The following is a 14694-nucleotide window of genomic DNA, read 5'->3' on the forward strand; positions in this document are numbered from 1 at the left end:
TCACCCTTTAAATATGAGGGGGTCATGTACGATTGAAATCATCATCCAATTGACTAAACATAATTTACACTACCTTTCGTTTTGCCTAGTTCCTATAGTCTCATTCTCGTTTCCAATCTATATTGTTATCTGTTATTGATCCCAACGACCAAGGACAAGTCATCAGTCATCTGTGCTCTGACGGGGTCCCTCTTGAGCGTGGGTGGAGACAAATGTCTGATGATGCAGTGCCACAACCAGAGTATCCTGGATGCTGCTTGCCGAGTATTGCACACAAGGTGCTCAATGTTTGATGTGGTATCTTTTCGTGTCACACACTTTTAGTGACTCCGCTATGGACTCGAAGTTTTCAGTTGCCTTTTAACCTAATTCTAAAATCCTAGGCATGTCTATTTTAGAGATTGACAAAGATAACATCATCATGACATCCTACGATGAGTTTTCAGAAGAAGTACGTCTGACGATCGAGGCTGACTTGGAGCAACATCGACAACAGTTGCTCTCGCGCTAAGTAAAGACTCGACAATGTGTGTTCAAGAAGGAAGATTCTCCACCGTCCGTTGACCAGCATTCTAAGGTATTAACCAATGTAAGTGATCAATCGTCTCTCTCTCTCAAGAGGACATTGCCAATATGATTGATCGATCCGTTGGCACAACTATAGATAATAGTGTTCAAAAGATGGTTGAGGACATGTTGGTTAGTAAGTTTCGGCCTTTAGTTTTACAAATACACGAGGAACAAAGTTTGAAGAAATTGTTAATAGCAATACTAATCCTTCAATTCCTTCATCTATCAAGATATTATCTAGTGTTTCTTATGCTTACTTAAATAACCCTCATGATGATCGAGATTATATGGGTAGTGTTGCACCTAATTATATCACTTCTCATGCTATTAGAACTGATGTAACATCGAACCCATATTAGACACCGTACATTAAGCACCATGCTTCAAATTCAGCTCCAGCTTATAGAGCTGAATATTATCCTAATATGCAGACACCATGTTACCTAACTATAGCATATAGTGTTCCGTCTATACCACCCCAAGGGTTAGGTATCCCTTATGGACCGACACCTGTAGAATGTTTCACTACACTGCCTCCTATTACTTTCTATGCGTCAAATTTACCCACATTACAACTTGAGCTAATAGCTAACCCTGCTTGGCCTATTCCCGATTATACTAAAATCATGCGAGAACAAGTAGCTAACATGCTAAGAGAATAATTTGGTGTGGAGGTTAGAAGAAAAGCTTGTGCATATCAAAAGCCATACCCTGAGCACTATGATACAATCTCATATCCGTGCGGTTTCAAAGTTACTGATTTTATGAAATTCATCGGGGAAGATAATATAACCACTAGGGAGCACGTGGGTCAGTTTCTCGTGCAATTGGGTGAAGCCAGTTCCAATATCTTAAAAATTAGATTATTTCCTTTATCATTATTTAGAACTTCTTTTGCATGATTTACATCCCTTATTCCTAATTATGTACATGTGTGGTCTCAACTAGAAGAAAAGTTTTATGAATATTTTTATAGTGCTGACACTAAATTGAGACTTTCGCATTTGACATCGATTAAACAAAAATACAATGAATCTATTGCTGATTATATTAGAGGATTTAGGGATACAAAGAACTGATGTTTTTAACTTGATGCTTTATGAGAAAGACTTGGCCAAATTAGCTTATTCGATTTTATCTCATATTAAGGAAAAACTAGAAGGTTATAATTTTCAATATATTAGTCAAGTCCGACAAAGATCTCTAGCACAAGAAAGCCAGGCTAAATAGTCTAGAAATTTTCAGAGGTCAAATGACAAAATAAGAATTGATCATCCTAATATTTACATGCTTGAGTATGAACTTGAAAATTCGAATGATGACAATGTTGATGTGTGTGGGTCCGAGGGCCTAGTCCGCTTAAATCCAAATCATTCGTTTGCTATGCTCTTAAGCAAATTAAAGCTACAATATGACCTGGAAAAAGAGACAAATAGCTGCCGAAGACGATGCCTCTAAAGAATCGGCAAGAAGAGATTAAATTTACTTTTGATGTAGCGAAGTGTGATAGAATTTTTGATTGCTTGCTATAAGAAAAACACATTAAGTTGTCTTATGGTCATGTAGTTCCATCACCAGATAAATTAAAGAGACGAGCTTATTGTAAATGACAAAATTCTTATTCTCATGCAACTGACGATTGCAATATTTTTCGTCGACAGATTCAATCGATCATTAATGAAGGACGATTGAAATTTGCGGAGATGCAAATAGACAAACAGTCGTTCCCAGTTAACATGGTCGATTTTCAAGACAAGAGCATTCTAATTCGGCCAAATCCACTAAAGAAAAAAATATAATCGTTGATGAAGAAAAACCTAAACCTTTGGGAGAAAACAAAAGGTTGCAAAGAGAAGTGCTACTGCCATTTACCCGCCACTTGGGCAATTGGCGCCATTGCTACGTGCACTCCCGCATATGTTATTTCCTCCTTGCCCAACATGAGGTTATGAAGGTACGTGGATGCCTCCTCCTCCCTTGTAATTTCCTCCTTTTCATCGATGGACAACACAACGGATGCTGGTGTTTGATGGAATATCACGTCTTGTCCATGGCCGATTGGAGGGCATAAATTGGTCTAGTGATGTATAATATACCAAAGTTGTGAAGAAGGTATACCAGGTCAAGGAGGGTGAAGCCTCTACTCAAAATCCAGATTCTAATGTTGGAAAAATAAGGACCATTGTGGGTGATATTATTGAGATTGGTTCAATAAAAATGGTTGTGAAAAAACTTGACAAGGGACCGATTGTCTTTAGTGACAATCTGGTCAAATTTAAACATGTACCTAATGTTATCTAAGTTGCTCCAAAGGCTAATGATGATAAAGCGAGTAGCATCAAACAACTTTCTAAATACCTGCAGCCGAGATGGTGTCCCTCAAGCTTATCCCATATAAAGAAGAGGAGGTTGCAGCGGTTGCGCAAGTAAGAATTGATGGAGTAGCAAGCTGAGAAATTGTGAGATGCTACTTTCAATGAGATCAAACCGGTGCAACCCGTGAAGCAAATATGTAGACAAAGCAAGGTACTACAACCGTACCAATGACAGCTCCTATGCCAGCTTCTGCACCGACACCAACACTTGTTCCTAATGGTGATGAAGATGAAGAGTTACTTGATTATAGTGATTCACCGGTGTACACTAATGATGCTTCATGAACTGAAGGTATGAATATCAATATGGTTTTTATATTACCTTCAAAGTTTCATGCTATAGATGAAGGTGCAATGGATCAATTGGATTTGGGACTGAAAGAAGTTATTTTTGAGAAGCCAAAGGAGATGGATTGACACTTAAAGCCGTAATATGTGAAGGGCCATATTAATAGAAAATCGATTTCAAGGATGCTAGTTGATGGTGAAGCCACAATGAATTTGATGCCATATTCAATTTTTAAGAAGTTTGACAAAGATGATGATGAATTAATAAAGACTAACTTGGTGCTCAATAGGTTCGTAGGTGATTCTAATGAGGCCAAATGAGTTATTTCTATGGGACTTACCATTGGAAGTAAGACACTATCCACTGCCTTCTTTGTCATCGAGGTGCAAGGTAATTATAGTGTTATTCTTGGATGGGATTGGATTTATGCGAATGGTTTTGTTCCCTCTATTTTGCATCATTTTTTATTCATTGGGTGGATAAAGACGTAGAAGTGGTACACACGGATACTTCGACCTATGTTGTTTTGGCCGGTGCTTCAACTAATTAGAGATATGACAATGCCAAGTGCTTGTCAGCGATTATGACTTTCTTAGTGTCTCTAAAGATGGACTTGCGCCCGTTGTTGTAAAGTTGATTTGTGATAATCGGTTAAATGATGTGGTATATCAATGAGTAGAGAGAGAAATTTAGAATGGCTACAAAAACGTATGGAACAATATCGTTTAGATAGAAATTATATTTGCGAACCATTGAAGACTTAGATGAGTTAGATAAGTTAGGTCAAAGTTTTTCATCTGGTGATCTGTTGGAGGAGGTTGATATAGGAGATGGTACTATACCAAGGCCAACATTTGTAAACAAGAACATGAAAGCCGATTATAAGGCTAGGGTGATCGAGCTACTCAAAAAGTACATCAATTGTTTTGGTTGAGAGTATCATGAGATGCCGGGGCATGACCGAGAGTCGGTAGAACATTGGCTGCCCATTAAAGGGGGGTTTAGACCTTTTAAACATCCATCTAGGAGGTTTAACCATAATATGTATGATCGGATTAAAGAAGAAATAGACTGATTATTGAAAGCTGGGTTTATTAGGCCATACATATATACAGATTGGATCTCCAATATCGTCCCAGTTGAGAAGAAGAGCAGCGGTAAGTTGCGAATTTGTATTGACTTTAGATATTTGAATAGAACTACTCATAAAGATGAATATCATATGCTTATAGCTGACATGGTAGTTAATGATGCTTCAGGACATAATATCAAGGATTTATTCATGATAATATGTCTAGAAAATAATGAGGTTACATTCATGAATTAGAGATCAAACATGAAGCGAGGCACACGCGATGTATATAGGTTCGGGTCTCCGGTTGGAGTAATACACTACGTCCTGTATGGATGATTATGTATATGTATTCACTTGAGTGGCTAACCTATTACAATAAATAGATTGGATCTAGTCTAACCTAGGGCTAAAGTTGTCGAGTTCCTTCTGTGTCGAGGTCCTGATGCTTGCCTCGAGTAGCCAGAAAAAGAGAACTCCCCGGGGGTCCCGCCTTATATAGAGGTGATATATCACCTCTTATCCATTCATAATCAATAAGGAGTCTTTCTTATCGTCCAATTAGATAAATCTGTTATGGATACTAGTCTTCTTGAGTTGGGTAAGCAATCAAGGCATTCCTAGTATACACCTTCTGGATTCCGGACGTATCATGTATTGCGGATTCAGTTCCATCATATTCAGAGTTGTTAAGTATGCACACAATATGCCCCGTCTGTATATGGTATACTCCTTATACGTATACCCTATAGTTAGATATTCAGCACATAGAATAATTAGTTTTCTTGATAATAATGCAAGTTATAATCAAATTTTCATGGCCAAAGAAGATATGGCTAAAACGGCTTTTCGTTGTCCTAGTTTTGTCAGATTATTTGCATGGGTGGTCATGATATTTGGGTTGAAAAATGCAGGTGCTACTTATCAAAGGGCTATGAATTTAATCTTTCATGATTTGCTTGGAGTTATATTAGAAGTATATATTGATTATATAGTCGTTAACTTAGATGATAATGATCGTCACTTGGCCGATTTGAGGTTAGCCTTTGAAAGAATGCGTTGGTATGGTTTGAAAATGAATCTACTTAAATGTGCTTTTGATGTATCGGCTAGAAAGTTTTTAGACTTTATAATATATGAGAAAGGTATAGAGATAGGTCTTGTTAAGATAGAGACTATACAAAAGGTTTAAGCACCTACGTGTAAAAGAGATATGCAAAAGTTTTTGGGTAAGGTAAGTTACTTGAGAATAATTATATCAAATTTGTCTAGAAAGGTTAGTGTTTAGTCATATACTTTGGTTAAAGAATGAGACCAAATTTGCTTGGAGGTAGAAAAATAACTTGCATTTAATGAGATCAAGAAATATTTATCTACTCCTATGGTGCTTTGGGCGCCTAAAGCCAGATCACCTTTTCAGTTATACATTGTTGCGAGAGACAATGTGATTGGTGCAGTTTTGACACAAGAAATTGATATCAAGGATTATGCAGCCACCTATATGAACCGATGTCTCTTGGAAGCAGAGACTAGGTGTATCTTTATTGAAAAATTACACTTATCATTGTATTATACTTGTCGAAATTTGAGGCATCACTTTCTATCTAGTACTTGCGTAGTAGCATATTAAGTCGATGTTTTCAAATACAAGTTGCAAAGACCAATTTTAAGTGGTAGAATTGGTAAATAGGCCTATGCACTTATAGATTATGAGTTAACTTATGAATATTTGAAATCTATGAAAGGCCAGATTATGGCAAAATTCATTATTGACCATCAGATTGATGATAAGCATGATTTAGAAGTCGGCTATGTATATGTTAAACCATAGAAATTTTACTTTGATGCTTCGGCTTGCGAGGTAGGACAATGTGTCGGTCTTGTTTTTGTTTCACTTAGAGGTGCTTTTTTTAAACATCTTGTTGTTTGGAGTATTTTTTAACTAATAACCAGACCAAATATAAAGCTCTCTAGTTAGGATTAGAAGTTTTGAGTTCCATGGGTATAAAGAATAAAGAAGCTTTTGGTGATTCGTTGTTAGTTGTACAACAAGTTTTCGATAATTATCACTGTTTCAACGAATCACTAAATAGTTATTTTAAGAAACGTCTAGACATCAATGCTATCTTGGATGATTTTGCTATCAGTCATGTGTCTAGAGATGATAATTTTAGAGCTGATGACTTAGCACAACAAGCATCTAGTTATCAAGTTGATAGAGGCAAATTCTTTGAGATTGAAAGACCGATGCTTAAAAATGTTGGTCATTGTATAGCCGGACATTAGTTCTTGGGTTCGGTTATGTCTTTTTCAGTGAGAGAAAAGATTGAAGTGGTTGAATCTAAGTATTAGAGAAGATCTTTAATTGATTACTTGAAAGATCCAACCAAAAGTGTTGATAGAAAAATTCAGCAACAAGCATTCAAATATATATTGTTGAATGATGATTTATATCGGCGAGTTGTAAATGGTTTGCTTCTGAAATGCTTGGGTTAAGATCAAGCAAAAATTGTATGGAGTACATGAAGATATATGTGGCACATATCAATCCGCACGCAAGATGAAGTGGTTATTGAAAAGAGTTGAATTATATTGTCCTACTACGCTTAATGATTGCTTCAGGTATTATAAGGAATGCAAGACATGCTAAAAGTTTGGTGATATTTAATTAGTTCATACTGCTATGATATATACTATTATTAAACCATGGTCATTCTGAGGATGGGGCTTGAATTTAATTGGTCAAATACATCCTTAATCATCTAAAGGTCATTATTTTATGTTAAAGTTGTTCCTCTCAATAACATGACATACAAGAAGGTGATTGACTTTATTTTGGAGCATATTGTTTATAGAGATGGTATTCCGCAAACTTTAACTACGGATCAAAATACTTCATTCATATCACATCATATACGTGAATTTGCCGAGTCATTAAAAATTAAGCTTCTCAATTCATCTCCATATTATGCTCAGGCTAATGTTCAAGCCAAGTCTAGTAATAAAATTTTGATTAAGTTTATCGAGAAAAAATAAATAAACACCCTAAAAGATGGAATGAAGTTCTATCTATGGATTTATGGGCACACCGTATTTCTAGATATGGTGCAACTAAAGTAACACGGTATGAACTTATTTATGGATAAGAGGTTGTACTACCTGTTGAAGTAAACCATGGTGCTTTGAGGTTGGTCGAGTAAAATAATCTGTCGGATGTGATTTTTTATAATATAGATAGACATGATTGATGAAGTGACAGATGAAAGATTACAACCTTTGAGAGAAATTGAGAAGTACAAATTAAGAGTAGCCAAAGCCTACAACAAGAATGTGAGAGCAAAATAATTTTAAAATGGAGATCTTATATGGAAGACTATCCTATTGATTGGGTCAAAGGACAATAAGTTTGACAAGTGGTCTCAGAGCTGGAAAGGTCCATACATAATTGTAAGTATAGTTCATAGAAATTCTTATTTGTTAGAAATCTTGCAAGGAGAAAAATTGCATAGAGCTGTTAAAGGATGATACTTAAAGAAGTATGATCCTAGGATGCGGCATAGTACTTAGATAAGATATGGCTAATGTTTTGTTTACCATTGTCTTAGGGAACAATTAAGGATATTATTTTGTGTCAATCATGTTTGTTTACCAATGACAATGGGGGCATGTGTTAATGATAAGATTAGATATCTATAGTTGTCATTGTAGTGATGATCGACTTGATATGATATTATTGGACCTAGTCGAATGCATAGGAGTGATCGAATTGAGCAGGTGGTCTTCGACCACGATCAGTGATCATGACCAGTGACCACCGACCAGTGGCCATGACCAACGACCACGACCAGCGATCATGATCACCGACCAGATGACCACTGACTATGATGATCTCCGACCATGATGAATTTCAGCAGTTGATTTCTAAACAGGTGGAAGAACTGGTCAGATTCGAATATATGAATACATCGAGCAACGGGTCTCTAAGCAGGTAGTCAGATCGAGAAGGTAGTATGTAAACAAATGTTTGGGTCGAGTATGTAGTCGAATCCAAGAAGGTTGAATTGTAATAAAGGATATTCGAGTAGATATATGAGAATTTACGTGATTGAATACGAAAAATATGTTAGTTACAGAAAATTTGGACATAAAAAAAAGTATAGTCGAATCATATCTATAAGTCTTGTTCAATTTGAATTAAGAGTTATAATTTTGTACGGCTAAGACATATCGCCCTTTATATATAAGAGGATCATAACCAATTGAAATCATCATCCAATCGGTTCAACACAATTTATATTAACTTTCGTTTTGCCTAGTTCTTATAGTCTTGTTCTCTTTTTCAATCTATATGGCTATCTATTATTGATCTCAACGACCAATGAAAAGTTACCGGCCATCTGCGTTCTGACAGGGTCTCTCCTAAGCGTGGGTGACGACGAAGATCCGACGACGCAGCGCCACGATTAGAATATCCTATGTGATTTTTAATGGATATTACATATAAGATGTTTAATATTTAGTGTGGCATCTTTCCGCATCAACAGGGTGATATCGATAAATTGTTTTTGAAAGGAACATTTGATTTGCTTAACGACATAGCAATACGCAAGTTCGGTGGCGAGTACTCGAACATGGGCTCTTCAAAGACAGAAAGGATACTGCACTCACTTTTTTTTCTTCTTTTGATTAAATATACTGCACTCCGTTCTGTAGTAATGGGCCGATATCCCACATGTGTAACGTCACACACAGCCCGGTGTAAATTAGGCTGGCTGGCTCCAACGGGCCTTGTTATAGGCCGCACTATGCGGAGCCGATTCGCATAACGCACACCCCGTTGGCCCAAAATCGGCCTATACCTTGGCCCAATTTCACTCCGCATCTCAGCCCACATTGCCTAGCACTCGCCATCCCCGTCGTCAGTTGCGAGCCGGCACCACGAGCTTTTCCGGCGAGCCCTCACCGTAAAGCGAAGAGTTCCGGGACGAGAAAAACTGTTCCAGTTGAAAGCAGAAACTGTTCCTGCAGCAAGGAAAAAAATTTCCTACCAGGTAATTGAATGTTATAGAATTTTTTTGGCTTCCTCTTCCTCTCCGGTCGTGGGTTGGATGGAGGCAGGACCAGCCTAATGGTGGCCGGAGGCGTCGTGCTTGTCTGCAGAGGTGCGGCGGCGCACAAAGTCAGGCAGGGTGTGTCGCGGCGTCGGGACCTTCTAGGGTTGGCCGGTAATAATTGGCAGAACACACTTGGTTGCAAGAAACCAATGGTTATGTATGCGAGTAATATTTAGGGCGGGAAGCAGGAAAAGACCAATTGGGTGATGCATATGAGAAGGATGGTGAATTTGTTGTCTCTAAATTATTCTGTCAGCGGCAGTTTAAGCTTGGGGAGAAGAATTCATAGGGCATGACTGCAGCAGATGTTTTGGGGCCTGTATATATCGAAGTGGATTTGGCTTTTTGTCCTCCATCGATGGACTGGTCGCCTCTGCTGGACGATAGCAATCGATAAACTGTTCAGAACTCTGAACATAAAAGTCATCTGGTACCAAGCATCAGCTTTTGTGTTTGTATATTCTCCATATGCAGTGAAAGTCCCTAGATAAGATGTGCGACTTTTAAGGTGATATTGTTTGCAGTATGAATTGGCAACACAAATGCTTTTCCCATAAAGAGCTCTTTTTAACTAATATGTGGATAAAAGGGCATTGTGAAGTGAAGGATAAAGGATACATTCTCCATTCTGCATACTAAGAGATCGAGGATCAAGATAACCACCCTTCACAGGATCCAAAATGGTGGGAGGGCGAATCCCAGTTTTCTGTTAAAATCCCAGCAACTAACATAATGCATGTCAATTTGTGACGAGTTCCTTCAGAGTCAGAATTCATGTGGCAGTGGAGATGAGGTCAAAACGAACAGGCCTCGCCTTGCTGATTATGCCCAGTTGACCGCAGATGATTTGAAAAGGGTTCTTGAAGAATGCCAGAAGCTGGACGGCTTAGATAACATAGCCCAGAAGGTTGAATGTACTCCTGAGTTCCGTCTTAGCTAACTGGTACGCTCCTTATTTCGACTAACTATATCCACTACATAAGTTTTTAGTTTACCCTTTGTGTCTCCAGACTTTGTGTATATAGCCTGCAGGAATTTTCGCTCTACAGTTCTTTAGGTAGGGATACAAGTAGGTGGCGACAACGAAGGTCCAACGGTGTGGTGCTATGACTAGAGTTTCCTAGCTGCTGTATGTCGGATACACTAATCGAAACATCCAATCGCCCGATCGGAACATCCGATCCAGGCTAGAAGTTTCGGTTCAGAAAATTGCACACGAGGTACTCAGGATTTGGCGTACCACTTTTGCACGTCAACACATTTTTTACGACTCCGCTGGGGACAAAGTTTTTTCAACTATCTTCTAGTCGAATTCTAAAACCTCCTAGATATGTCTACTTCAAAAATCGACAAGAATAATATCATCATGATGTCCTACGACGAGTCTATGGAACAAGCGCGCTTGGCGTTCAAGGTCGACTTGGAGTAATGTCGGCAGCAACTCCTTTCATGTTACGTGCGTAATTGTTTAATTTTTTAATCACTTGATCAAACTAAATCTTGATTTTATACGTGAGCGCTTGCAAAGTCTTCTACCATGAACTCTTTTATGCCTAGGTTGAGATTGAAGTTAGCTAGTTCTTCATGCTTGTTTTGCCTCGGCTCGAGTGGATGTTTATGTGGTGATCACTTTTATCATATTTCGGCTATATGAACCTAAACGAGCCATTAATTCTTCGGTTTAGCTTATGTAGCTTTATGTTCTTGTGACACTGTATTATTTTAAGTCTTTGTGCAATTGTGAGCTCAGCTTTCAACTCTCCATAGCTCTTTGATGTCTCTAGCTTTTGCAAATGCTATGTGATATACTTGTGAAAGCTCATTAGGATTGCATATTCATGTCTTGCATAATGTTTTTGCTCTTGATGTTTGCATTGCCAAAGGGGGAGAAATGAAAATTTGCACCAAAACTTAAACAAGCGTAATAAAAAATGTGCATTCATGAAGGGAAGTATTTCTTTTTGCTCTTTTGAGGTTTTTGGCTCGCCTTAACCTCTCTTCGGCCTCTTGCAACTCTTCTTATGCCAAGTGAGATTTTTGTGCTCTTTCTTGAGTTTTTGGTCGCTTGGATGTGCTTCGCTTCTTTTATCCCAAATCTTTGTGTTTTGAGGATTGTCAATACACTCATCAAGGGGGAGATTGAGAAAACAACTGGAGAAGTACCTTAGTTTTCATGTGATGAGGCATTGACAACGGTTGATTTGTCTTGAACTTGGTTAGCATGTGTTTGTGGATGCTTGTTCTTATTTATGACTAACTCGAGTTGGCAGTGTTTGGAATTGACAAATTCTTCTTTGTTCGTAGAAAAAATACATATACCGGAAGTTCTGATGTGCTCTAGTGTTCACCAGAGTTCTTATGTGGGCAGTACATACTTACGGACTATTTCTTACAGAGAGCAATTTTTTGGGCGAAATTGAAGATCAATGTGCCGGAAGGTCCGGTGAGTGTGATGGCTACACCGGAAGGTATTACCAGAGCTTTTCTTGCATACAAGAAATCTTTCGGAGAAAAATTGGAAATCTTCACATCGGAAGTTCCGGTGTATACATCGAAAGTTCTGATGTGCTGTCTATGAACTGGACCGGATGTTCCGGTGAGTGGTGCTTCGAGTTGAGAATAGTGCACACACCGGATATCTGGTGTTCAAAAAACTGTTGCAATGTGCTCTGAATTGAATTGGATTTCAATTGAAGATTTTGATATTGAGCAAACATAAGATGATTTAGAGATGATTTGGAGAAACATATTTGCTTGTCTTATGGTGTGTAGGTGACGGATGCAACTTGGTGGTCGACAGCAGATGATCAGGGCCAAGCGGGGTGATTGGTGTCAAACGATCAAGAAGGTTAGGTGGAGTCAAGGATGATCCTAACAGTACACGTGAAGGTCAAGCAAAGTATGTAAGATGGATGGAGACAGCGTGTTAACCAAGTCAAGCGAAGGGGATGCCGGTGCAAATGACAAGGCGGTTCGAGGGATCAGGAACGGGAGAGACTTACCGGCGGTCAGGGTCATAAGACGGAGTACACACGTCAACATCAGAGCGCTTGCTTAAGGTGTAAGCAAGACGACAAGTCACACTTTGAGAAGTGTGCTAGAGTTTCACGGTTTGGCCTCAAAACCACGAGAGGTCTAGAGGGTCACGTGACATTATCGTGAAGCTTACGTCGAGATGAAGCTAAGTTATGAAGAAGCCGTGAGTATTCGATGGATGAAGAAAAGTTGGACCAAAATACCTCGGTGGTAGGTAGAAGGTCATTAGAAGCTAGGGGTATTTTGGAAAAAAAAAACTTAAAGGCTAAGACACCTCTCTAGACCTATAAATAAAGGGGTAGAGCTGTAGGAGAGCTTTGAGCCAATCATTTGAGAGCCTAGTGATAAGTTTTGGATGAGAAGAGATAATAGACTTAGCCTTTATAATAGTTAGAGTTTTTGTGAGAGAAAATACTTTATAGTCTGTTTAAAATAGGGTTGACCTCTGAACTTAATGAAGTTTATTTTCTCGCAAGTGTTGTTGCTCATCTCCTTCTAGTCTCTCTATTGGTTCAGTTGTTTTGGTTGCTGGTTTTACTTTTTCGATGGTGATTTTCGTTTTCGGTCTTGAGCTGAAATTTTTCCACTTTGGCAAGGTATTCTTCTTGTTGCTAGAGGTATAAAATTCATATACACATGCATATGTGATGAGTTTTGAATTTTCTTGCCTCTAAATCATCAACGTAGAGAGTTTTCATTGTCCGGTGATCTTCTTTGGTCTTATTTCTTTTTAAAGTTGCGAGCTTTTGTGCACAGAGGTATATAGAATGGTCTTGAATGGAACCAATAGTTCGTATTTCATTCGTGGAGTTATAGTGCACTAAATCTTTCTATCTTGCGTTGTTTATACTTCTGGTAGTGTATTTTTGAGATATGTTAGGTGAACAAGGAGTACCCCATCTATTTCTCAAGAAATTTGTAATACGTATATTCACCCTTTTTAGTCTCCGTTCTCGATCCTACAAGATCGATTCACTAAGTTTTCTATTTGAAATTCCAATTCATGGGATAGTTCCTGATATACTTCAGCGTTTGTGCTCTGGGAAAGCTAAGCTAACTGCAAGTGCAAGGTCAAATTAATTTATACTCCTGTCATGTGAGGATATGAATAGCCAAATGCCCCAATGCTAATTATACATTAGCTTATTTAATATTACTTAGCTAATTTCAATTTGTGAAAACATATTTTGTGGTAAGCCGGTTTCGCATTTTGTACGAGGGTAGTGGTTTTCCTTTTGGTTATTACAAGTGGCACTATAGTTTTTTCTCTCTCTCTCCCTATGAATAAGTAGAACTGGAACTGACTGTATGCTCTGTGTTTGCTTCATTTTCAGCATACATGTCTCAAACAGCTAACATTGGTTGTCGAGTGTTCTGACATTCATTGCTCTTTTGCTTGACTAGTATTGACCTATTGCATGCGGTGGCACCATGCATGAGGCAGGAACTGCATTATTTGCAAGAAAGGCTCAAGTAAAGCACAAGTAAGGCACCAACTCATAAAGTACATTTTAAGGTGCAGTAATATTGCTTTAGTGATTTCTTAAGTAGTTGTTTCTCCAACGGGCTATTTTAGTTTGTATTACCAAGAGTGCTGGCGCAAATTTGTTGGGTTGATTTACTTTGTGGCACTTTGTACATTTTCTGATTATATATCATGCTATTGCCAAATTATAAGCAATGGAGAACATCGCAATTTCTGCATTCACGTCAAGTGTGCTTCGATTGGAACACAAGATTTTCTAACTGGAGCTTTTAAAGCACGAGGTTTTAATATAAATTCACATACCTATTGGTTCTTAATTAATACCAATATAACATTCGAAAAGCAATGGTCAAAGCAACATCTCGGGACTGTGAAAAGTCAATAGCATCAAATAAAGAAGAACGTTTTCTTCAAAGAAAAGAAGAGTGCCGGGAGTGTTGTACAAGGACACGACCGCTTCAATGTGATATTGGCTTAACCAATGGTTGCTGTCAAGGAACCACAACTTTTCTTTCAGTGAGAAAATGCTCCCCTACTTTGTACTCCTACTCAAATTCAATGACTAAAATATTAATGCTATTCATGTTAAAGAACACACTTGATTGACAGATTAAATTCTTGCTTGTCATGCTGGCCAAAAGTTGTAAGCCAGTAGGATAGAAAATAATTGGTTGAACTGAAGAGCACTTTCAAGCACGGGCGCAGTAAGTACCTCTATTAACAGCCCCAATATGAATGTAAACCATTGAGTT

At 38.2% G+C, this 14694-nt stretch overlaps 1 pseudogene; it reads left to right on the forward strand.

Annotated features, from left to right (window-relative positions):
• Positions 1–9434: 9434 nt before the first annotated feature.
• On the forward strand, positions 9435–10360 carry LOC133920809 (SUPPRESSOR OF GAMMA RESPONSE 1-like; annotated as a pseudogene).
• The last annotated feature ends 4334 nt before the right edge of the window (positions 10361–14694 follow it).

The sequence above is a fragment of the Phragmites australis genome, chromosome 6 (assembly GCF_958298935.1).
Source record: "Phragmites australis chromosome 6, lpPhrAust1.1, whole genome shotgun sequence".
Taxonomy (NCBI): domain Eukaryota; kingdom Viridiplantae; phylum Streptophyta; class Magnoliopsida; order Poales; family Poaceae; genus Phragmites; species Phragmites australis.